The sequence below is a fragment of the Cervus canadensis genome, chromosome 10 (assembly GCF_019320065.1).
Source record: "Cervus canadensis isolate Bull #8, Minnesota chromosome 10, ASM1932006v1, whole genome shotgun sequence".
Lineage (NCBI taxonomy): Eukaryota > Metazoa > Chordata > Mammalia > Artiodactyla > Cervidae > Cervus > Cervus canadensis.
In genome coordinates, this window is record NC_057395.1 from 30,633,432 (window position 1) to 30,659,187 (window position 25,756).

The window sequence follows — 25,756 nt, forward strand, 5'->3', positions numbered from 1 at the left end:
TGAGATTTACATGTTTTAATTAATTATTGAATCTAATGTACTTATTTTCAGAAGACTATTGTTACACTGTTACAGTACAAATATGTTTTTTGGGAATGGATATAACCCATACCTTAGCAGATATGACCACTTTAGAGAGGTGGGGGTAACTGATATTTAGTGAATGCTCGGCCATTGCCAGGAAACATGCTAGAAGGTTACCAATGACTTGTCTCCATGGCAGAATTAAGTTTCATTATCTCAGAGGTAAAGAATTCACCTGCTGATGCAAGAGATGCAAGGGACTTGGATTTGATCCCTGGGTTGGTCAGGAAGATCCCCTGGAGAAGGAAATGGCAACCCATTCTGGGAAGTCCCATGGACAGAAGAGCCTGGCAGGCTACAGTCTATGAGGTTGCAAAGAGTCAGACATGACTGAGCATACACAAACATCCATGTTTTACAATTGATGAAATTAGGGCCCAGAGAGGGTTAATAAGTTGACCAAGGTAGCACAGCTAGAACTGTCAGAGCTAAGATGAAAACCAAAGTCAATTTGGCTAATTTCAGGCCCTGACTTGGTCCCTTGTATTCTCACCTACCTCAGAGGACTTTATCCGATTATAGCACTTTGGAAATCTAAAATAGAGATGTATCCACAGTGCCCAGCAGAGGAATGGGAAGACCTTTGGAATGGGAAGTCTTTGAAAAAGAGAGAATGTTAATACAGAAAATGGTGTTAGATGGAGCAGTGCTAGTATCTCTGGAACCACTGCTTCGATGTCCCTTGGAGCTAAGCCTTTGAAATGGGGTACAGCTGGCTACCCCCCGCCATCAGTAGATTCAATCAACCTGGAGACAGGTTTTGACCCGCAGTTGGTAGAACTTGTGAATGTGGCATTCACAGATACTGGGATTGGTCCAGGAACCAATCCCCTGCTGATACCATTAAGTGGCTAGAGTATGTTTTTGCCAGGGTGGTGGACGATAGGGTTCCCTGTGCCTCCTGGGAGCAGCAGCCTAATGGGCAGGGGACAGACCAGGAGGATCCTGCCCCATCAGGGTATCAGTGAGCCCTGCTGGGAGATGGTGTGGAGATGACAGACCTCCATTCTAGAGTCCCTGAAGCTGCTGCTTCTGATGCCTCTGGGACCACAGCACCCATTCTAGGCTGGTGGAGCTTTTTGGTTGTTTATTCTGAATATTTCCTTCCCTTGTCAGTGAGAAGTATTCACATTCAAACTCTGGAATGAAAATGCATAGGAATCAATCGAGCGATATTTCAGGAAAATCAATGGTCTTGACACACCAAAGAAGTAAGATGTATCCAATCAAATGGGAGTTCATGGTCAGGAATAGCAGGAGGGGAGAGAGGGGGGTCAGGGAATGACAGCCTGTCGGGGGGAAAGCATTTCCTAACAGCACAGCTAGTGGGAGGCAGGAAGGAAGGTCGCCTGGGGTGCTGTGTGTGCCTGGGTGCGATGCTGACTTCCACGTCAGGCCACTGACCAGGAGGGCACCTGCGTGGCAGCCATGGGAGGGTGCCATGAGTGATTTCCTGGGAGGACACTGGGCACAGAACGGGGACTGATCTTTGTACCCTCCTGCCCAGAGTGAGCCTGACACGCTAGAACCAAGTGCTTATTCCCCCTCCTGGCCCAGGACCTGCAGTTACCATTTGTGAGGCCAGTCCTTTTTGGCCCTCGGCAGGTGCATGTGGATGCCAGTCTCACCACCGACTGTAACTTACTGGCACTCAGTCAATTCATTCGCACAGCATGATTTTGTTCATTTGGCAGAACACAAAGAGAAGGGGTCATGGGACGGAGAGGTGTCTGATGGAGGTGACTGAGGGCATGCTGTGGGGGAGGGGAGGGGTCAGAGGGCAGCCTGAGGTCACTGTGAGTCTGGGGTAGGGGCAGAAGGTGGTGAGCTGAAGCGCCTTTCCAGAAAGAAGGACAGAATCCATCTGAGAAATGTCAGCCCTGGCCTTTTTGGCCACTTGCATCCTTTCTCTGGTGAAAGGTGGACTGTGACTTACATTGGGGAAACAGGACAACAGAAAGTGGACAGTTGAGATGCTTCTCCCAACGTCCATCTCAAGCCATTATTTCTTGTCAGTTGAGTAGGATGTGAAAGGGCTCTTGCTAAGTTTTATCTGTGGTTTCAAGGCAGCAGGAGCCACCTTCTTCCAAACCCCCTCAAGGGTTTGCAAGGGAGGTTCTGAAGCCCTCAGCTGACCTTCCCTTTAGGTTGTCCAGCCAGAAGAACGAGAGAGAAGGGGGCGCCACTGGTCCCTCACCTCAGACCTGGGGGAGGGACTGGCTGTGAGGTGCACGCAGGGAAGGTGACCAGGAAAGGGGATCGCCTGGAGCAGCCGCTGGAAGCAAAAGGAAGGAGGTCAGTCTCATCCTATGGTCTTGGTTCATCCCAGGTGCTCAGCATGTTGTGTGAAGGAAGGGAGATGGAGGCTGGGGGCAAAGAGAGGGATTTTATGTGACCACCTGGGAGAGAGTTAGATATTGTGATCTATAATAAAAAATATGCCTTTGAGGGCTTCCCTTTGAGAACTCAGTGGTAAAGAATCTGCCTGCCAATATAGGAGACACGGGTTCAATCCCTGATCAGGGAAGATCCCACGTGCCATGAAGCAACGAGTACCACGACCACTGAGTCTGTGCTCTAGGGCCCGGGAGCTGTAGCTTCTGAAGCCTGCGTGCCCTCGAGCCCCTGTTCCACAAGAGAAGCCACCTCAATGAGAAGCTTGCACACTGCAATAGAGTAGCCCCCTCTCACCACAACTAGAGAAAAGCCCATGCAGTAGTGAAGACCCAGCACAGCCATAAATAAACAAATACAATTATTAAAAAATAAAAAAGTATATACATTTGGTCTTAGTCTCCTTTCCTGGCACAAAACTCTTAACACTCTTGGAATTTTCTAACCGGTGAGAATGATAGAGGTACGTTTGTTATGTTCGTAAGGTGAAGTTTGGAAAGTCCCTAGGATACCTAAGAACGGGGCTGGTCACCTGAGGAACCCAGCCTGTGCCTGGAGGGCTAGAAATTTCAGCCCTACTCCCTGACTTCTGGGGAGAGGGAAGGGGCTGGAGGCTGAATCAGTCACCAAGGGCTGATGATGTAATTAATCCTGACTATGTAATGAAGCCTCCATAAAATCCCAATAGTCTGGGGTTTGGAGAGCTTCCGGTTGGAGATGTGTGGGAGATGGGTGTGCTCATAGTTTGTCCCATGCTTCTCTTCCATCTGACTGTTCCTAAGTTGTATCCTTTAATAATCAATTGGTCATCTAGTAACTAAAATGTTTCTGAGTTCTGTAAGCTGCTCTAGCAAATGAACCAAACTCCCAGAGAAGGTCTGACTTATAGCCATCTGGTCGTGGCAACCTGGATTTGCAATTAGTGTCTGAAACTGGGGGTAGGGCAGGCTTGTAGGACTGAGCCCTCAACCCGTGGGAAGCGATGCTGTCTCCAGGCAGACTAGGACCTGGCTGGCGTTAAAGAATCATTGATGTGAGAACCACCTCTCGTCCGCCTTCCCCACACACTGGTATTGAGAATGTTAACAGGTATCGCTTGTGCCCGGGAACTGCAGTGAGAAATCCCCAGCAGTGAGTACGGCAGGGGGTGGGGAGGTGGGCAGGGACTTCCAGCAATGCACAGGCGTCCTGCGAGGACAAGACTGGGTTTAAACCCCCGTCAGACCCAGAGAGAGAGACTGTCTTGACCTGACCTCTCCTACTTTCCCCACGTCCAGCATCATCGGTCTCTGGCTCTTGAATGAAGTGTGGAGTTTTTAACGACTGTCACGTAAAATGGATGAGAGAATCAATCAGCTGAGATGGACCCAAACACAAGAAGACAACACATTCCTAACCAATTTGGAAAATTCCTCCAGCAGGAGGGAGGGAAGCCCTGTCTTTCTTCAACATTCCAGCACCTTTTCCACCAGCTCCTAACTCAGCTAACTTGGGTAATTCATGTCACGTCATATTAGAGTAAGCTGTGACTGAGGCTATGCAAACAGAAATACTGCCGACAGTCATAATTTTCTGTTTGAAAAGTGGCTGGAATTTAGGCCAAACATGAAACCCAATATCCCAAAGAACAGAACCAAGATGTGGAGCAACACCGGTGTCCCTGAACCTCATGTGCCCAGAGCCTGTGGGATTATCTATAGGTCCCCGTGCAGGAGTTTTGGTTTCTCTTGGTTGGAACTAAGGTTTGCCCTGGTGCTAGGCATGGTAGTCATTACCCAACTTTGGACAGACCTTCCTTCCTCCTGTGGCATTTGGAAGAAGCAGTAGGTAGAATGGTAGCTAGCTTGAGTAAGCAGATGAATTTTTCCTTCCCTTCTTCCCCCTACCCCTTTTCTTCTCTTTCTGTTTCAAGCTGCTTTTATTTAGTTGGGCTCTGTCCTGGGCTTCATGGAACAGTTTTTTTCCATGACCATCCAGGCAAAGAAAAGAAGTATAACCTGAATCCTTCAGTTTGACTCCCGCTCATCCTTGCTGGGAAAGGTTTGGTGGATGAAGATGAATCTACTATTTGCTTCTGAGGTGACAATGACATTGTCTGTGCTCTACTGGTATTTCATACCAAGCTCCACACCAACCTTGCTGCTGCTGCTAAGTAACCTTACCCTTGTCTAAACCAATGTTGTCTATTTCAGGAACTCTTCCAAAGGTTTTTAAAAAAATACTGTCATTCCCTTAGTTCTCACAACATCTTATCAAATAGGTACTCTTGTTCTCCCTGGATGAAGAAACTAAGGTGGGAGAAGTGGAGTTACCTGTCCAGGGTCCCCTGAAAGTGGCCTCACAGTCCATGAACTGTTAACACTCTCCTAGATGTGCCGGGAGTTGAGGACATAAGAAACCTTTTGCTTATTGGAAGAGTTTTCTTTTGTCCCTAAAACTCAGTTCCTGTCCTTGATGAGGGTCTCTGGGGAAGTGAAAGAACACTGACCTTATACCTGACCTGGCACCTGGAAGGTTACTGAACATCTACGCATCAGGAGAAAATGAAATCATGTTTGTGAAAGGTTTTTGAAAATCACACACACACACTCTCTCTCTCTCTGTTTTCCTGTTGCCCCTGTCACCACAACAGCATTCCTGGGCCTCACCATCTACTTCTCTCCCTCTTCATACAATATCCTGCTATGATGGCCATGTTTCATCCATCTGAACTCCCTAAAGGTCACCCTGCTAAGTCCCACTTTTTTTGGTGGGATAAAGAGATTTTGAGAATTTCCTCTTGAGGATGTTCCATTTGGGTAGAGAATTAATTAGCCCAGAGTAAGACCCTCTATCTCCATCAATTCAAAGACACACATCCCATCACAAAAGAAAAGATCTCAGTCTTCCAGGACAGGGAAGAAAACATAGCGTTTTGCTGATGGAAACCTTGCTTACTAACCAGGAATCCCAGAGTCTCATTCAATCTTTATGATAGTGAGCAAGGGGAAGAGAATGTCAAGTGGAAGATATTAATGGCTTATGTGGAGGATTAGTCCATATTCTATCTTAGCAACCCTTGTTTCATGGACATCAAATAAAGGACTCCTCAGCATGCTGGCAGGATTATTTCAACTAGTCACCCAGGGAAAGAGGGAATAGGCAGAGCTCTTGGATTGCAAGCAGCTGATGGATCTTATTCCTCCACAGGAAAGTTCTTCACATGGAACCTGGGTATGATTTGCCCCCTGCCCCCTCATCAGAGCTTCACTTGCTCTTCCTAGCAAGAGGCTAAGTCAGGCAATCAATGGCTGCAGCCTGGGATGATGGCTCTTCTGCATGGCAATAATGGCTCAGTGCATGTGCTGTTAGGAGTGACGTCACGGCCAGGTCCTGAGGAATCAATAAGGTTGCCAGGATGCCTGTGTGATTAAGAAGTCAATAAGCTGACCTGTGTGGGACTGGTCATGTAGATTGGCTTTCAAGGCCATTTTGCAAAGCCCTTTTTCATGTGCTATCGGTTGTGGATGGATTTTGATAACTAGCATTGATTTGCTCTATTTATGAAGTGCTGTTTGTACTGGTTAAACTGTGTAATTGCACCTAGAATGGACAGATAAATAATGTCCTTATCTGTGGTATTGACTGCCCCGGATTAGCTGAATATATATGTAGTATACTTCCAAACAGTCAATGGAGGTTGACTTTTGATTTATTTTTTAGCTGTCAAATTTCAGTTAAGCATTGGGTGGTAAATGACCCACTCTTAAATCTGCTGCTAATTTCTATGCTTCCTTTTCCCAGAAGGAGAAGTTTAACATGCAGTTTTCTTCAATAAGAGAAAGGTTCATCTTGGTTTAAGTGATATCTTTGGTGCTGCAAAATGGGATGGTTTTCTCTTGGGCCATCAGCTTGCTTTCTTTCCTGTGCCCAGGAGTGTGTCACTCCCAAGGGTAAGTGCCCATTTTACCCAGGGGTCTCTGTAATAAGCCACATTGTCTGTATTTGCCCTAGAAGAGGAAAGAAAACATTTGAATCTATTAGGAAGTTGGGTGACACATTTTAGGAATGTGGCTTATCTTGAGTGTGTCTTAGAGGGCTCCTGTAAGTCAAAATGCCAAATGTTTTCTCAATATCAAATCATGGCCAAAATGGGAAAAATACTTTCAGTGGGCAAATCCTTAGATTTAAATGAGGATGAGTAGGGGATTCTATTACTGTCTGCCTGCATATCCCATTCTATTTGAATTTTAAACCCCTATAGCATGAACACAGGTAATAGACCGCTGTGAAACTTGAATGAGCCGGTGAATCACATGTGTGAGAACAAGGTGGTCACAGATGACAATGAGATCATATTCTGATTTGAATGCTATAGAAGAATATACTGTAGATCTTATTCGATTTGCAAGAAAGAGTCATTAAAAGTTACTTTTGAAAGGAATGATACTACCTTCCTGAATATTTTTAACTTGAGGGATAAAGGATGAAGGGTAGAATGGAGAGTCAAGGTGCGTAGAGACAAGGAGAGCAGCTACAATGTCAACACAATTGTCCAAATCAGTGATGATTAACTCCAGAACTAGAATGGTGGTGAAAGGTTGAATACATGATGTCGACAAGTTATAAATGCTCGAAGGAAGAATAGTGTTCCTCTCTACTGAGGGGCTAGAGGAAGAAAGGTCCTATAAATTCAGATAAATACACAGAAGATGGGGGAGATTTGGAGCAATGATAAGTGTAGCTCTGAATGTACAGAATTTTTGGTGCATGAACGTTTTGACCTGAAACTAAAGAGGGAAGTCAAGCTTGGAAATGTAGGTCTGGATTTCAACAGCAGACACGTAACAACTAGACAAGTTATTAGTCAAGTGTGAGGGAAGACATTCAAGAACACAAAAATTTACTTCTTATGCACTGTTTCTCAGGAGCTTACTGGAAGACGATCTCCAGCAAAAGAAAGTTAAACCTACAAAGAGGAGAACCTGAGTTCCAAGAAAAGGAGAATGAATCACAGGACAGGTGCAAAGGGATTCCCAGAATAATGGTGAAGAAAAGGGAGCCTCAAGAAGACAATCATTTAGGAGACTTAGAGAGCTAGTTCAATTGGTATAGGAGGATGGAGGGATCTAGGAAGGATGCCTCAAAAAAAAAAAAGAAAAAGACAAAAGAATAGGTTGAGTAGCAAATAATGAATTTGCCAAATTGAGAGGAGAGACACAGCTTTATTGATGATCTTAGAGAAAAATACTTGATGGGCATAATAGGATATTAAGTAAGTGAACAATTAAATAAGGCAAGTATTAATTCCTGGAAAAACATAAAGTTGGAAAATCCAGGCTATGTAATGATACTATACAATAGTTGTTAGCTGTAAACAATACCTTGATAGTCATAATAAAAGTGAATTTTGACTTAAACTGTGATAGAGATATTTTGAGAAAATAGGAAAGGAGATGTGTGAGCCTGTAGGGATGTGGAGTAACAACTGAAGTAAATTTTAAGCCTCATCTCTCAGGGCGGCAGCCTAAAATGCCAAAAATTGAGTGATTAAGAAATCACAGTATAAACAGATGATCGAGAAATCTGGCATTAACTACCAGAAGCAACAGTTGAAAGAAAATGTCCATGGGCGCCCCTGGGGAGAGGGACTCAGAGATGAAAAGAAGTGGAAATGCAGCCTAGTGTTTGTGTTTATAAATCTTCCAGTACTCTTCAACTTCACAATGCTATGAAAATTGCCATGCACGGGCATAATTTTGATAAAAATGAGAAACTGTCAGGAGAAGGAGCAACATTCAAGATAATGTGAGCTGGATAAGGCCTGGGGGTAGTGAGTGGTAATTGGAAGGGCACTCATGGCCCTGAGAAGCTGTGCATGGGACACTGACAGCAGACGCTGGCTGTGGAAGGAGAGCCGGATTGCCAGACCTCTTTCTCAATGGACAGATTTGGGTCCAGACACTGGGGTTATTTAACTCGAGTGAATGTTTTAGGAGACCTGCTTCATTTCCTCTGGTGTCTTTTCTTTCAGTGTCTGTTACCGGGCTCTCCATCCATGAATCTGCTATTGAAATGGCTGTTGAAAATGGCTGTTCAATTGAAATAGCTTAAAATGCCTAGCTTTTAAGCTACACCTCGGAAAGAAGCACCATACATCTTTTGAAACAAGATGAGGATAGACAGACGAAAGGAGAAAGACATATACATCAGCAAAGGCACTGCCATCAATTCTGGAGCCAGTCCTGAAGGGTCATTCATGCTTTTGAGTGATCTTACCTTTTTTGGGGGGCGGAGGTGGGGAGGGCTATGCTGCATGGCTTGTGGAATCTCAGTTTTCCCACCAGGGACTGAACCCACACCCCCTGCAGTGAAAGTGTGGAGTCTTAACCACTGGGCTGCCAGGGATGTCTTTTGAACTCTTTACCTCAGTGTTGGGTTGTGTTTGCATGTATGAATGCTCACGCATATATACATGTGTTATTTCCTTTTGTGAGCCTAGCAGCACTGCAGCAGCTACAGGAGCCTCAGAGTGGTGACAACTAATTATGAAACACTACGCCTGATGTGTCCCTTTTATCTCATCTTGCAGAAGCCTTGCATTCCCACGAAATCCCCCAGCGGATCTTTGTAATCCTGGAAAGGAAGTGTCAATATGGAAACAGCTGTTGTTGAGATAGTTAGATGACATTCTAATGAGCTATGGAGGAAACTCAAGGCTAATGGGACTCGGCTGCAAATATTCTTTCTAGACAATTAGACGCACGTGAGAAAGTCTATAGTCCCTAGGAATGCAGAGAGGGGTACACTGGGCTGTAGATATCACATCCCCTCATTCATACATTGATTTTTATCCTCCCAAGCCATGTGGGATGTCGAACACTCTCCCTGCCTCTCTACTGGGAGCTGCAGACTCTGGTCCCTTTGCTAAAAGGCCCTACCAGGGGATCCCAGATGGAGAGCAGAAGCCAAGCACAGCCTGTGCCCAGGGCTCCATCACTACTGGGTGAATTCAGGACGAGGTGCCTGCTGCCATTTTGGAAGGAGTCAGGAGAAATGGCCACAGGTTGATGTGATTGAGGCAGGGAGCAAATACTGTCCTTCATTCAAAGGGGAAGGTTTGGTGATGGGAGTGAGAGAGAGCTTTAGAGGCAAAGACATGGGATATGACCTTTTACAGTTAGGGACTTAAAAACGATGCCTTGGGACTTCCCTGGTGGTCCCATGGTTAAGAATCCACCTTCAAATGCAGGGGATGTGGGTTCGATCCCTGTTTGAAGAACTAATATCCCACACGCCATAGGGCAACTAAAGAACCCATGTACTGCAACTAGAGAAGCCTCCACGTGCTGTAACTAGAGAAAGCCCGTGAGCCACAACAAAGACCCAGTGCAGCCACAATTTACAAATAAATAAATGAAATTTATTTAGAAACCAACCAACCAACCAACCAATGCCTTTTCTAGGAGAAGGCAAAAGGAAGAAGATAATTTGCTCACCCAGTGCCTCCTGTGCATCAGGCATGGCTCTGGGCTCTTGCTCTAGATGACCTCTTTTAAACATTCACTGTGATCCTATAACCTGAGTAGTATTAGCTACACTTTGATGAGGAAGACAAAGCTCATCAAGATTAAACACTTGCAAAGCTGTGATTGAGACCTCAAATCCATGTGACATTGAAGCTCATTCTCAGTATTCTTTAAGGATGTGTATGCAGAGATACAGCAGAGCATTCTGTGCTTCTGAACAAGGCTGCCTTCAGGAGAAAATATTTTACCAGAGCCTAAACAGTTGAGGTTGAATCAGAGCATAACCTACTTGCAGGAAGGGAAATGCCAACTCCAGCCCACTCCATCCATTCTGTCTCACCTAAAGGGGGCGGGGGGGGGGTGCAGGCGGAAAACCCTGAGAAGTGCTGTGAAATTCACAGCCTAAGGGCATAGGCTTCTTTTTTATTTATTTATTTATTTATTTATTTTTTCAGTGGGTTTTGTCATACATTGACATGAATCAGCAATAGATTTACACGTATTCCCCATCCCGATCCCCCCTCCCACCTCCCTCTCCACCCGATTCCTCTGGGTCTTCCCAGTGCACCAGGTCCGAGCACTTGTCTCATGCATCCCACCTGGGCTGGTGACCTGTTTCACCATAGATACAGGGCATAGGCTTCTAAAATAGTGAGACCTCACCTGGGACTATCAAATGCCCCAATGCTCACCTCACTGCCTCATTGCTAAAAGCCCATTCACCACAGTTCCTTTTATACAGTACATCATGTCCACCTTGAAATTACAAGGCATCCTCAAAGGTAAGAAACAGTTTAAAGATACAGTTCAGTCAAACAAGCATCAGAGCCAGAGTCAGACATGTAAGGAGTGTTGGAACTAAATCAGACCAGAAAGCAAACAAACAAACAAACAGCAACAATAGAAGCAATAATTTTTATCCTAAGGGCAGTAATGGAAAGGTTAATTATACAAAGGAACAGATGAATAACATAAACAGAGAGATAGAAATTCTAAGAAAGAATCAAAAAGAAACTCTAGAGATCAAAAACACTGTAAGATAAATGAAGAATGCCTTTGATGATTCCATCAGTCAACTGGACATGGCTGAGGAAGAAATCTCTGAGCTTGAGGATATGACAACAGAAACTCCTAAAATGGAAAAAAAAAGAGAAAAAAACACTGAAAATAAAACCAGAATGGAATATGCAAGAACTGTGACAGCTACAAAACATGTAACATATGCATAATGGGAATAGGAGAAGAAAGAGAAAAAAAGAAAAAGCAATATTTGAAGAAATAATGACTGAGAATTTCTCCAAATTTAGTGTCAGGCACAAAACATAGATCTAGAAAGCTCAGAGACTATCAAACCAGATAAATCCGCCTACCTACAAAACCCTAAAATCAGCCCCCACCACAAAGCCACACACCAAAAAATCCCACAAAAACAACAAAAACAAACAAAAAACTATACTTAGGAATATTATTGTCAAACTTCAGAAGATCAAAGACAAAGGAAAAAATCTTTTTTAAAAAAAAGCATTTTTCATATTTTTCCATTACGGTTTATTATAAGATACTGAATACAGTGCCCTGGGCTATACAGTAGGACCTTGTTGCTTATCCATTCTATGTATAACAGTTTGCATCTACTAATCCCAAACTCCTGGTCCATCCCTCCCCATGCCCTGCCTCCTTGGCAACCACAGAGAGATTCTCTATGTCTGGGAGTCTGCTTCTGTGCTGTAGACATGTTCATTTGTGTCACAGTTTAGATTCTACAGATAATAAGTGGTGTCATATGATATGTGTCTTTCTCTTCCTGGTTTACATCACTTAGCGTGATGGTCTCTAGGTCCATCCGTGTTGCTACAAATGGCACTATTTCATTCGCTTTATGGCTGAGTAGTAGTCCATATTATATTGAATATTACTACTGGAATACATGCATATACATATTTTCTTTATCCATCTGTCTTTGGACATTTAGGCTGTTTCCTAGATGGTTGGCTATTGTAAATAGTGTTGCTATGAACACAGCGTAAAGAAAAAATTCTTGTATGTGTGATAAAGAAAAAAACTTGAGAGAAGTCAGAGGGTAGGTGGGATTCACTGATGAATTCTACTGAACATTTACAGAAGAAAGTACAGTTGTCAACAGTCTTTTCCAGAAAATAGAAACAGAGAGAAGACTTCCTAACTCATTCCATGAAGCGAGCATTGCTCTAATGTCAAAACCAGACATGGACATTATTAGAAAAGGAAACTACAGACTGATATCTCTTGTGAACATAGATATAAAAATCCTCAACAAAGTATTAGTAAATAGAATACAACAGATAAAAAATAATTATATACTATGCCCAAGTTGGATTTATCCCAGGCTGTTTAAACATTCAAAAATTAACTAATGTATTTCATCATATCAAAAAGCTAGAGAAAAAAAATCACATGATCATATCAATATATACAGATAAGGAATTAGACAAAATTCAACACCCATTCATGATTAAAAAAAACCTCTCAGTAAACTAGGGATCAGAGGTAAACTTCCCCAACTTGATGAAGAATATCCTCAAAAACCTACAGCTAACATCATACTGAGCAGTGATAAACCTGAAGTTTTCCCTCTAAGATCAGGAACAAGGCATGGATATCCTTCTCAGCATTGCTTTCAACATCTTATTGAACAAAGTCCTAAGTAATACAATAAGACAAGAAAAAGAAACAAAAGTTATATAGATTTGGAAAGAGAAAATAAAACTATCTCTGTTCACAAATGACATGATTATCCAAGTAGAAAATTTGAAGGAATTGACAAAAATATACTTGGAACTAATAAGTGATTATAGGAAGGTTACAAGATATAAAGTTAACATACAAAAGTCAATGGTTTTCCCACGTATTAGCAATGAACAAGTGGAATTAAAAATGAAAAACATATTACCATTTACATTGTGAGTGTGTTAGTTGCTCAGTTGTGTCCAACTCTTTGTGATCCCAGGGACTGTAGCCCGCCAGGCTCCTCTGTCCATGGAGTTCACCAGGCAAAGGTCCTGGAGTGAGCTGCCATGCCCTTCTCCAGGGGACCTTCCTGACCCAGGGACTGAACCCGGGTCTCCTCCACTGCAGGCAGGCTCTTTATCACGTGAGCCACCAGGGAAGCCCTCCCATTTACATTAACACTCCCCCCCCAAAACAAAATGTTTAAGTATAATTCTAACAAATATGTACAAGATATATGTGAGTAAAATGAGAGAATTGTCATGAGAGATACCAGAGAAGAAAAAAATAGAGAAATGTTCTATGTTCATGGATAGGAAGGCTCAATATTACAAGAATGCTAGTTCTTCCCAACTTGATCTATGTGTTTAATACAATCTCAATCAAAATCCCAGCAAGGAATTTTATGGATATCAACAAACTGATTCTGAAATTTTTATGGAGAGGCAAGAGATACAGATTAGTTGACTCAATATTGGTGAAAAAAACAAAGTTGAAGAGCTGACACTACCTTTGACTTACTAAAAAGTTACACTAATTAAAACAGTATGCTAGTGGTACAAGAATAGATTAGACCAATATAACTGAATAAATAGCCCAGAAATAAACCTACATAAATACAGCCAAGTGATATTTGGCAAAAGAGCAAAGGTACTGAAAAGATGCTCAAAATCATATATTATTAAGGAAATGCAAATTAAGGCAGCAATGAGATACCACTACATGCTTATTAAAATGGTCAAAATCCAAAACACTGATAATACCAAATGGTGAGAATGTAAAATAATAGGAGCTCTCATTCAGTGGGAATGCAAAATGGCACAAACAGTTTGGAATGCAATTTGGCTGTTTCTTACAAAACGAAATATGCTCTTATCATATAATCCAGCAATCAAGCTCCTTGGCATTTACTCAAATGAACTGAAACTTACAGCCACATAGGAACCTGCACATGGATGTTTATAGAAGCTTACTCATAATTGCCAAAATTTGAAATTAAGTTCTCCTTCAGTAGGTTAATGAATAAACAGACTGTAGCATATCCAGACAATGGAATAATATTCAGTACTGAAAAAATGAGCTATCAAGCCATGAAAAGAAATGGAAGAAACTTAAATTCATATGGGGCTTCCCAGGTGGTGCAGTGGTAAAGAATTCACCTGCCAATGTAGGAGATGTAGGAGATGCGGGTTCGATCTCTGGGTTGGGAAGATCTCCCTGGAAGAGGAAATGGCTACCCACTCCAGTATTCTTGCCTGGGGAATCCCATGGAGCCTGGAAGCCTACAGTCAATGGGGTCTCGAAGAGTTGGACATGACTGAGCACGCACGCCTAAATTCATATTGCTAAGTGAAAGAAGCCAAGCTATATATTTATGATTCCAACTATATGGCATTCTGAAAAAGGCAAAACTATGGAGTCAATAAAAAGATTATTAGTTTCCAGGCATTAGGGGAGAGAGATGTATGAAGAGATGGAGAATAGAGGATTTTTAGGGCAGTGAAACTATCTTGTGTGATACAGCAGTGGTGGATACACATCATTATACATTTATTCAGACAACACCAAGAGTAAACCCTAATGTAAAATATTGACTTTTAGGGATAATTATGTGTCAGGGTAGGTTCATCAATTGTAGCAAATGTACTACTCTTACTAAGGATATCTGTAGTATGGGGTGTTGTGAGTGTGTGGGGATGGGGGTATATGGGAAATCTTTATACTTTTTGCTCAGTTGTGCTGTGAATCTAAAACTAGTGTAAGATTATTTTTTATGAATTAAAAAATAGAGTGTCAGGAGATTGATCTGGAGATGGTAATGGTAGGATGAACTGGAGGAGAAACACTGGATACAAGAGAATAATTAGATGCTTAGTCCAAGTGAGAGGTAGTGAGGACCTAAACTGGGGCCATGAAATTATGGGTTGTGTTTCTTGAAAAGGATGGAGGGTGTGACAGCAATCCCTTCTAGGACCTTCCAAACAAGACAATGGAGATGGAAGCATTGGTAAAATAGCATGGGGTACAGGTGGTTAAGGAGAGAAGAAAGATATATTAATGACTTCATGGTATTTAGAGGAAACAACTCCTTGGTTAATTTCATACCCCCCAAACTAAACTCACACCAATTCTTTGATATACCATACTGCCCCGACGCAAGACCCTATGGCCACCCGCCACCAGCCCCACCATGGCAGGCAGTGGTGGCTGGATAGAGGATATCAGCCATTAGAGAAACCCTCTCATCCTGCCATTCCATCTCTACTTATACTTCAGATAAGGTAAGGATGCTAGCTGTGGGTCTCCCACCACTGGAAACCCAGAAAGACCCTCTTAGTTCTTGACAACTCTCCTCCTTAAGGCGTAATTTCCCGGCCCTATGGTCAGGGTGACCATGAGTCCCTGAGATCCCGGTTCCCAGCCCTGGAAACGTTGATTCCTTCTTCTGGGAATCCTGCCAGCATCATGTTGCCTCAGTTTGAAGACAAATTATAAATTAATAAAGAGAAAAAGCCCCGGACTCTCACGTCTGCCAAAACACACCATTCCCCCAAAGGTTCCTGAAAGGGCTTCAGTGATGCAGAGTAGAGAAAGAGCCAACCCTCCCAAAGCCTTTTCCAGATTTGAGAGGCAGGGTGGCTTGTCCTCCAAATGCACTCCAGCTGCCTTTTCCCAGGGCAGAGCCAGCGTTGTTCTTGGAAGGTAACCACCTGCGTGTTTCACACAGTCTGGTGTTCCCTAAACCCCCACCAGGAACACCAAGCAGACAGACCCTATCACCGACAGGAAACCCCCAGGAGAGACTGAGAAAGACTGTGGCTGGTGTGGCCCAGCAACACGGTTTAGGTCATTACGGACGCCAAGGGTTTTCAAAGACCGTGTTTCTGAGCTCATCACGGCACAGAAGTTGTCCCTGTTAAGAGCTTTTTCTTTAAAAGAGTCACTCAGACAGCCTTCTCTATAAAATCAACTCCTGAGAAAGTCTTGGTAACCTGATACCTATGAAAGGGGAAAGACGCAGGGATCCAAGCACTGGAGAGGGGGCTTCACACTGCCCTGCCCTCTGCATCCTTCATCAGCAAAGTACACACTTTTCAGGCAACCCTCCCCCTTTTTTCTAGAGTGATTGTTTCCCTTTACAAATGAATCTGATTCTCCTAGGCAATGCCTTTTGAAGCTGCTTTGGTCTCTCCTGGCAAACACTTTTTATTTCTTCATCTCATTCATTCCTACTTCTGAAAGTTATTTGGTTTAAAAAGTTGCTACTCTGCTTTGTAATCCATATAGACCAATCTGCACAGCTCAGGCATTTAGTGACCTTATGGTTTTCTCCCCCTAGAGGCACAGGAGGAAGAAATTAACAACAGCACAGGAAGGATTGGATGATTGTGGAAGAGAATCAGACTCAGTGACGGGGACACGAAGACCCTGGGGGTGGCAGAGGGAGGGTCTGCTTTTACTTACAAACACATCCATGAGCAGGTGTTCCAGTGTCACCTCAAAGTCCTCCAGTTTGGCAGCTAAAGTCATAACGGACGATCCGATGGGTGATCTGGTCCCCCCTGATGGCCCAAACCTGTAAACGCCTCCACTCGGAAAATTTGGTGACAAATTTAATGACAAGGCAGAATCGCCACTAATGGGAAGCAGAAACCCTCAAAAGAGAACAGAGCATTGCAGACTGTCCAGGTAGAGCTTTGTAGCCAGAAATCATAAAGGATTGGGGGGAAAAAAAAAAGAAGCGTATTAAGGGTGCTGTGGAACCAGTCTTGATATAAAGTGATGTCACGCAGTGAAGAATCCTGCTTCTTGATAACTTCAGGGTCTGAGGTGCCGTAGGAAAGGCAGGGAAATCCCGACAGTGGGTGAAGGAGAGAGAGAAAGCAAGATGGGTTGAGTAGGGAGAGTGGGGGAAAAATGGACTAAACCGTCTGGCTCTGATATTTATAGGGCCACATGTTTTTGACTCCAGCCCATTTCTCAGTTCATTTGTGACCTTTCATAAACGGCCAAACACACTGGAGTGTATTGTAGAGCGGGGGCAGTGGGTCCCGCCGAAGTTGGCTGTGACCGATGCCGGGGCAATTCACACAGACACACCATCAATGGTTCTTTGTAAAACCCCCATCAGACCTTGTTCTGTACACGATGACAGAAAAGCACATAGTCTTGTAAAAAACAAGGAAACGACCTTTTTCCTCAGAATATTATTAGATACTTAGACTCACCCCCCATCCTGTGTCCTTCCCACCCCCTCCTCTGTAAGAGTAGATAAACATCAAGGAAAAAAATTGAATATCTTGCATCAACTCCTCAAGCTTCTGCCAGTGAAAGACTATCCAGTCAATCTTGTGAAGGCCATTTCTTCTTTTCTGTCTCCAAGGTTTGCTTCTTCTTGTTTTTACTTAAAAGGTTTTAACTATGGTAAAACATGCATAGCATGAAATTAACCAGCAAGCCTTCCTCAGCGATCAATACAGAGAAATAGAGGAAAACAATAGAATAGGAAAGATTAGAGATCACTTCAAGAAAATTAGAGATACTAAGGGAACATTTCATGCAAAGATGGGTTCAATAAAGGACAGAAATGGTATGGACCTAACAGAAGCAGAAGATACTAAGAAGAGGTGACAAGAATACACAGAAGAACTATACAAAAAAGATCTTCACAACCCAGATAATCATGATGGTGTGCTCACTCACCTAGAGCCAGACATCCTGGAATGTGAAGTCAAGTGGGTCTTAGGAAGCATCACTACGAACAAAGCTAGTGGAGGTGATGGAATTCCAGTTGAGCTATTTCAAATCCTGAAAGATGATGCTGTGAAAGTGCTGCACTCAACATGTCAGCAAATTTGCAAAACTCAGCAGTGGCCACAGGACTGAAAAGGTCAGTTTTCATTCCAATCCCAAAGAAAGGCAATACCAAAGAATGCTCAAACTACTGCACGATTGCACTCATCTCACACACTAGGAAAGTAGTGCTCAAAATTCTCCAAGCCAGGCTTCAGCAATATGTGAACCATGAACTTCTAGATATTCAAGCTGGTTTTAGAAAAGGCAGAGAAACTAGAGATCAAATTGCCAACATCTGCTGGATCATCAAAAAAGCAAGAGAGTTCCAGAAAAACATCTATTTCTGCTTTATTGACTGTGCCAAAGCCTTTGACTGTGTGGATCACAATAAACTGTGGAAAATTCTGAAAGAGATGGGAATACCAGACCACCTGAGCTGCCTCTTGAGAAACCTGTATGTAGGTGAGGAAGCAACAGTTAGAACTGGACATGGAACAACAGACTGGTTTCAAATAGGAAAAGGAGTATGTCAAGATTGTATATTGTCACCCTGCTTATTTAACTTATATGCAGAATATATCATGAGAAACGCTGGGATGGATGAAGCTGGAATCAAGATTGCCGGGAGAAATATCAGTAATCTCAGATATGTAGATGACACCACTCTTATGGCAGAAAGTGAAGAAGAACTAAGGAGCCTCTTGATGAAAGTGAAAGAGGAGAGTGAAAAAGTTGACTTAAAGCTCAACACTCAGAAAACTAAGATCATGGCATCCGGTCCCATCACTTCATGGCAAAAAGATGGGGAAACAGTGGCTGAATTTATTTTTGGGGGCTCCAAAATCACTGCAGATAGTGACTGCAGCCATGAAATTAAGATGCTTACTCCTTGGAAGGAAAGTTATGACCAACATAGACAGTGTATTAAAAAGCAGAGACGTTACTTTGTCAACCAAGGTCCGTCTAGTCAAGGCTGTGGTTTTTCCCAGTAGTCATGCACGGATGTGAGATTTGGACTCTAAAGAAAGCTGAGTGCCAAAGAATTGATGCTTTTGAACTGTGGTGTTGGAGAAGTCTCTTGAGAGTCCCTTGGACTGCAAGGAGACCCAACCAGTCCATCCTAAAAGAGATCAGTCCTGGGTGTTCATTGGAAGGACTGATGTTGAAGCTGAAACTCCAATATTTTGGCCACCTGATGCAACGAACTGACTCATTGGAAAAGACTCTGATGCTGGGAAAGATTAAAGGCAGAAGGAGAAGGGGACAACAGAGGATGAGATGGTTAGATGGCATCACCGACTCAGTGGACATGAGTTTGAGTAAACTCTGGGAGTTGGTGATGGACAGGGATGCCTGGCGTGCTGTGGTTCATGGGGTCGCAAAGAGTCGGACACGACTGAGTGACTGAACTGAACTGACTATATTGAAGTGGCTAGTTCAGCAGTGTTAAGGCCATTCACATTGTTTGTAACCCACCTCCAGAACTCTTTTCATCTTGTAGGACTCAATCTCTATACCTATTAAACTGTAACTCCCCACCACCCCAGTTCCTGGCAGCCCCATTTCTACTTTCTGTCTCTATGGATTTGACAGCTTGGTACCTCATGTAAGTGGAATCACACAATATTTGTTCTTTCATGTCTGGTTTCTTTCATGTAGCATAATGTTATCAAGGTTGTAGCTTGTGTCAGAATTCCTTTCCCTTTCAAGGCTAAAATCTGATATCTTAAGAAAGACCACTGCTTTGGACAATTTTTCAGGCGTGAGTACATCTCTCAGGAACACTTGGTTGTCAAGCCTATGGTGGTACAGATGCCACCCATCCTGTTACTGTCCTATAACAAAAACAGCCTTGGTCTACTGAGTTCTATTCCATTCCTTAAATAATTGCTGAACAATCCATGCAAATTCTAGCCCCTGACTCCAAACAAGCTATGACCGCTTAACAGTTAATATTGATGCCAATGGAGAAGGTGGCCTACAAGCATTGGAGAAGGAAACAAAAATATGAAACTCTCTGGTTTATAATAAAACTTGTCCCCTTCTCATGAGCTCTTTAAAGTGGGAACAGCTGATACTCTCCAATTTAGTATCTTCCCATGAATTTTCATTTTCCCAAAGGAGGTACAGACCCACTTCACTCAGCATATAACATTTAAGCACAGCAAGCGTAAAATAAAGGACCAAGAAAAGAACTGATACAAAGCATCATGTTATTTATAAAGTAGATTTCGAGTCTGTCAGAGTAGTTTAGCTTGACAGTCAGTCATAAATTGTACATAAATGTTCTCTGAATTATGGTTTTGATTCTGTTTTCAGGCCTCTAATAGGGGAATTAGAGTGGGTTCCATGACAAGCATCTCTTGTTAGACAAAGACACCACGGAGGGGGCGACAGTATTGTGATGAATGGCTCTAATAGCCAAGAGTGTACAGAAAATATATTTCCCTGATGGGTGAACTCATATTCACAGACCTCCCTATGAGCTAATGTGTTTCCCATGTCTGCAATGCAGGCAAATACCAGAGCAAACAATGTCAGCCACCAAGACTCAGCACCAGCAGAAGTCCTGCCGTGTAGTTGCATCTTTTAAACAAGTAGAGTTAAAACTCTACCTGACCCGAAGGAACCCAAAATGCGAGGTACCTGCTCTCACCACATCTAAGAGTGACCTGTTGGCCTTATAACCTGGAGACCGCAGGAGAGGCGAGGTGTGTGCACAAATGTAATACTGTTCTGGTCTCCTGAGACACTCCGGAGAGCTTTCAAAATCAGGTTTTCTTGAGCCCCTTGCCTTTAGAATTCAATTTGGACAAAGTATTTCAAAAATCTGGGATTTCATAAAAAATATACTGTGTATTTCATTAATCCTCTTCCTGGCATGGACAGGGATCAGCCTATGGAGAACAGTTAATATTTCTCATCTAAGGCAGTCCATCTCCCAGTCTCAGCAGTGACCTTACATGATTTTAAGAGCAACCCAAGACATGGCTTCTCTTAGAATATACACAGCAAACTTCAGCAACAAGAAACTGTGCATAATTTGGGGTGTGAGTAATTAATATTCTTGAGCTAGAGCTCTAAGAACGACGTATCAAAAACATCCTACTTTTAGGAGCAAAGCTGCCTTAACAGTTTCCAAAGGGGAAAGATGGACTGGAAGAGAGTTAGTATGAAGGGAGAATGGGAAGACTGGTAGCGGATTGTGGATGTCACCCATATGAGGTAGTAACTCTAATTGATACACATTTTTGGTAACTATGTTGTTACCAGACACAGTCCCTCAGCTGTGTCTGACTCTTTGCAACCCCATGGAAAGCAGCACGCCAGGCTTCCCTGTCCTTCACTATCTCCTAGAGCTTGCTCAAACGCATGTCCATTGAGTCACTGATGCCATCCAACCATCTTGTCCTCTGTTGTCCCCTTCTCCTACCTTCGACCTTTCCCAGCATCAGGATCTTTTCCATTGAGTCAGCTCTTTGAATCAGGTGGCCAAAGTATTGGAGCTTCAGCTTCAGAATCAGTCCTTTTAATGAATATTCAGGATTGATTTCCTTTCGAATTGACTGGTGGGATCTCCTTGCGGTCCAAGGGACTCTCAAGAGTCTTCTCCAACACCACGGTTCAGAAGCATTAATTCTTCAGCTTTCAGTCTTCTTTATGGTCCAACTATCACATCCATACATGACTACTGGAAAAGCCATATCTATGGAGAAGTTTCACTGATGCTTATATCAAGTATGGATGCTTATTTGTTCACTTATTCACATAAACTTTTAACAAGTATTTATTCAGCAACTGGGCTAGTATTGGGATGAGTCCTTGTACTGCTAAGAAGATCAAGACACAGCTCTTTCAAACACATGAAAAGATGACATCACTAATTATTAGAGAAATGCAAACCAAAACTACAATGATGTACCACTCACACTGGTCAGAATGTCCACATCAAAAAGTCTATAAACAATAAATGCTAGTGAGGGTGTGGGTAAAAGGGAACTCTCCTATGCTGTTGGTAGGAATGTAAGTTGGTGCAGCCGCTGTGGAAAACAGTATGGAGGTTCCTTAAAGAGAGAAAAACAGAGCTACCATATGACCCAGCAATCCCACTCCTGGGCATATACCTGGTGAAAACCATAATTCAAAGATCCATGCACCCAGGGTTCACTGCAGCACTATTTACAATAGCTATGACATGGAAGCCACCTAAATGTCCATCAACAGAGGACTGGATAAAGAAGATGTGATACGTTCATATGATGGACTATTACTCAGCCATAAAAACAAGTGAGACTGTGCCATTTGCAGAGACGTGGGTGGACCTAGAGACTGTCATACAGAGTGAAGTAAGCCAGAAAGAGAAAAACCAACATCTTATAGTAACATATATGTGAAATCTAGGAAAATAGTATAGATGAACTTATTTTCAAAGCAGAAATAGAGACACGGACATAAAGAACAAACATAGAGATACCAAGGGGGGATGGGAGGTGTGGGGTGAATTGGGGGGAGTTAGGATTGACATAATATACACTACTATGTATAAAATAACTAATGAGAACCTACTGTATAGCACAGGAACCTCTACTCAGAGCTCTGTGGTAACCTAAATGGGAAGGTAATCCACAAAAGAGGGGATATATGTATACATATAGCGGATTCAGTTGGTTGTTCAGTAGAAACCAACACAAAATTGTAAAGCAACTATACTTCAATAATAATAATAATAAAAAAGACATGGCTGTTTCTTTGAGACTTACGGTCTACAGAAGACATGGCAAGATGTGCTGATAAAATTTTATACTATCCTTTTTTGAGAATATGAAAAAAGGATGTACTTCCTTATTGGGGAGCACTCACTCTGGGACTTGGGAGATGAGAGGGTTCATTGATTGAAAAAAAAAATAGGAAGGACATGACTTCCATCCCATGGGAAATGAACAAGAATGAATGAGGTGTAGAGCACATGTCCTGAGGATGGGGTTTGCAGAAGTAAGTGGCAGGGGTGTGGCTGGGGGCAGTGATGGATTCTGGGGGTCTGAGCCCAGAGACCATTGGATTTGAGAAGGTAGCAGCCAGTGTCTCAATACTGGCAGCTTGAGATCCTGACACTATCCCACAGATGTATACGTCTCATTGAGGAAACAAATACACTTCAGTCATTGACGCCTCATGGCCATCTGAGAAGAATCTGACACCCACCACTGTGCTGAAGCTTGCCAATTGAGAACAATTAATCAGCAACACATCTCATATAGTAGGCAAATGCTAGAACCTGCTCTGCACATCTAAATCATAACATTGGTGGGTATTTTTAAAAATTTCGAGTTTCTTTCTCTTTGAATCTCATTGACCATTTCCTTCTCCCAAAGTCCATGAAAAACTTCCTTCAGCAGCCTCAGTATTTTGGTGACAGGACTTAGATGAAAGAAAAGTCCTTCGAAGACGGATTGGCAGAATTCCTTGAACAGACACGAAACCAGTCTCCCTTCAGTCTTCCTGAGGGAAGCTATGGCAAACCAGTCTTTGAGACAGAACTATGTTATTCTGCAGCTTTGAAACAAATCATCCACTTTTAGAGCTTGAACATTGTGCAGAGGTGAGGTTCTCTTGTGGTTCAAGTTATATCGGACAATTTCTATTATGTACAATTGTCTGCAAGCAAGGCGCTTTCCAGTTGGCGCTATGGTAAAGAATTCACCTGCCAATGCAGGAGAATCGGGTTCAATCCCCGGTTCAGGAAGATCCCCTGGAGAAGAGAATCTCTACCTACTCCAGTGTTCTTCCCAGGGAAATCCTGTGGACAGAGGAGCCTGGCAGGTTACAGTCCATTGGGTTGCAAAGATCAGACACGACTGAGCAACTAACACTTTCACTTTTTCACATTGATGTACTTGTCTGTCAAGTTTCTGCCTTACCTTAAAACTAGAAAGAGAGGGATTTTAAGAATATGCATGCTTAAGTAAAACAGGCTCTTTTGATGGCCCTACAGACAGCTGCCTGTCTGGGTCTAGTAATAAAGGCTCGCCTGACTGCTCCAGCTGTCTCTCAGAGGACAGACATGTTAATTTAAAGGTTTGCCTGTATAGGGCCTGTGGCAGGCTGGCACTGCTGTGGCTCAGGGCAGGGTCCTCTATCAGCAGACCATGCCCACAGTGTCTGCCTCATTTCATTTGTCAGATAGCTTACACAAGCAACCTTGTCTTCCCCACGCACCAAGCGTTTTCAATTTTGACAGCCTCTCTGACGAATACAAAGGCTCTGTTTCTCTGCATCTGTCCTCTCTACTCCACTCTGGCCCTGCCTCCCATACCCGTATCCCCTACTCATTCACAGGGATGAATTTCAAGACTTTCAAAACCAACAGGCAGTGAAACTCGTGTCAGGCACATGCAGTGGTACTCTGGGCTGATGATGGAGGGAACACATAAATATTTGTCTGATTTCTTTCAGTCCTGCCACCTGTCATTTACTTGCTCTACCATTTGGAGTAAAAGAAGCTTGTAGAGATTCCAACTTCACCCCCTGCAGCGTACCTTGGGATGTGCCAAGGATAATCATTCCAACTCCACCATCCATACCTTTCAGGGCACCTTGCTTTCTGGAGTTCAAATACAGGTTGTGGGAGCAAACTCCCAAATCTTTTACAGACATTTTTGATGATTCTTTCTCATCTGTTCAAGTGGCACAGGATTTAAAGATTTCCATGTCTTGCAGGGATGTTTTAAAAATGAACCCAATACATTTAGATAGAGTGCTTTGAGCTAGTCTAAAACAAGAACTTGTGGGCATGCAAACTATGGGATAGTTACTGCTTGCTATGAACTGAATGTTTGTGTCCTCATTATATCCACAAGTGGAAGACCTGACTCCAGTGTGATGGTATCCGGAGGCAGAGCCTCTGGGAGGTGATTAGGTCATGAGGGAGGAGCCCTCATGAATAGGATTAGTGCCCTTACAAAAGAAATCCCAGAGAGCTCCCTTGTCTCTTCCTTCTGCCACATGAGGTTATAGCTAGAAGATGGATATCTATGAACCAGGAAATAGGTTCTCACCAGCCCCTGAATCTGCTGGCACCTTGATCTTGGAATTTCCAGCTTCCAAAACTGTGAGAAATAAATTTCTCTTGCTTAAAAGGCACCAGGTCTGTAGTATTTTATTATAGCAGTCCACATGGCTATTTTGACTGTGGCAGGCTGGCCTCCTGTTAGTGTATCTCTCTTAAGAGTTCACAGTGAAGCACTTCACACAGTCAGAATGGCCATCATCAAAAAGTATACAAATGATAAATGCTGGAGAGTGTGTGGAGAAAAGGGAACGTTCCTACACTGTTGGTGGGAATTTAAATTAGTATGACCATGATGGGGAACAGTATGGAGGTTCCTTAGAAAGCTAAAAATATAATGGAACTACAATATGATCCTACAATTCCACTCCTGAGCATATATTTGGAGAAAAGCCCTAATTCAAAAAGAAACGTATATCCTAATATTCATCTCAGCACTATTTAGAATAGCCAAGACAGGGAAGCAACCTAAATGTCTATTTATGGATGAATGGATAAAGAAGTGGTATATTTATGCTAAATGAATATTACTCAGCCATAGAAAAGAATGAAAGGATGCCACTTGCAGCAACAGGGATGGATCTAGAGATATCATACTAAGTAAGTCAGATAGAGGAAGACAAATATCATATGATATCACTTATAGGTAGAATCTAAACAGAATACAAATGAACTTATCTACAAAACAGAAATAGACCCACAGACATAGAAAACAAACTTAAGGTAACCAAAGGGGAAGGCGGGGGGAAGGATAATGAGGAGTTTGGGGTTAACATATATATGTATATATTACCATATGTAAAATAGATAATCAACAAGAACCTGCTGTATAGCACAGGGAACTATACTTAATATTTTATTATAATCTATAAGGGAAAAGAATTTGTAAAAGAATAGATATATCTCTATGTATAATAGAATC

The 25,756-nt window shown here is 42.8% G+C and overlaps 2 long non-coding RNA genes across 2 annotated transcripts in view; both read left to right on the plus strand.

Moving 5' to 3' along the window:
• Positions 1 to 25,756, plus strand: part of LOC122448765 — a 30,441-nt gene that overhangs the window by 2,193 nt on the left and 2,492 nt on the right. The gene's annotated exons all lie outside the window — the stretch shown is intronic.
• LOC122448766 lies at positions 3,395 to 9,763 on the plus strand. Its single transcript, XR_006271746.1, has 2 exons — positions 3,395 to 6,410; positions 8,492 to 9,763. It is a non-coding gene; the product is annotated as an uncharacterized LOC122448766 (long non-coding RNA).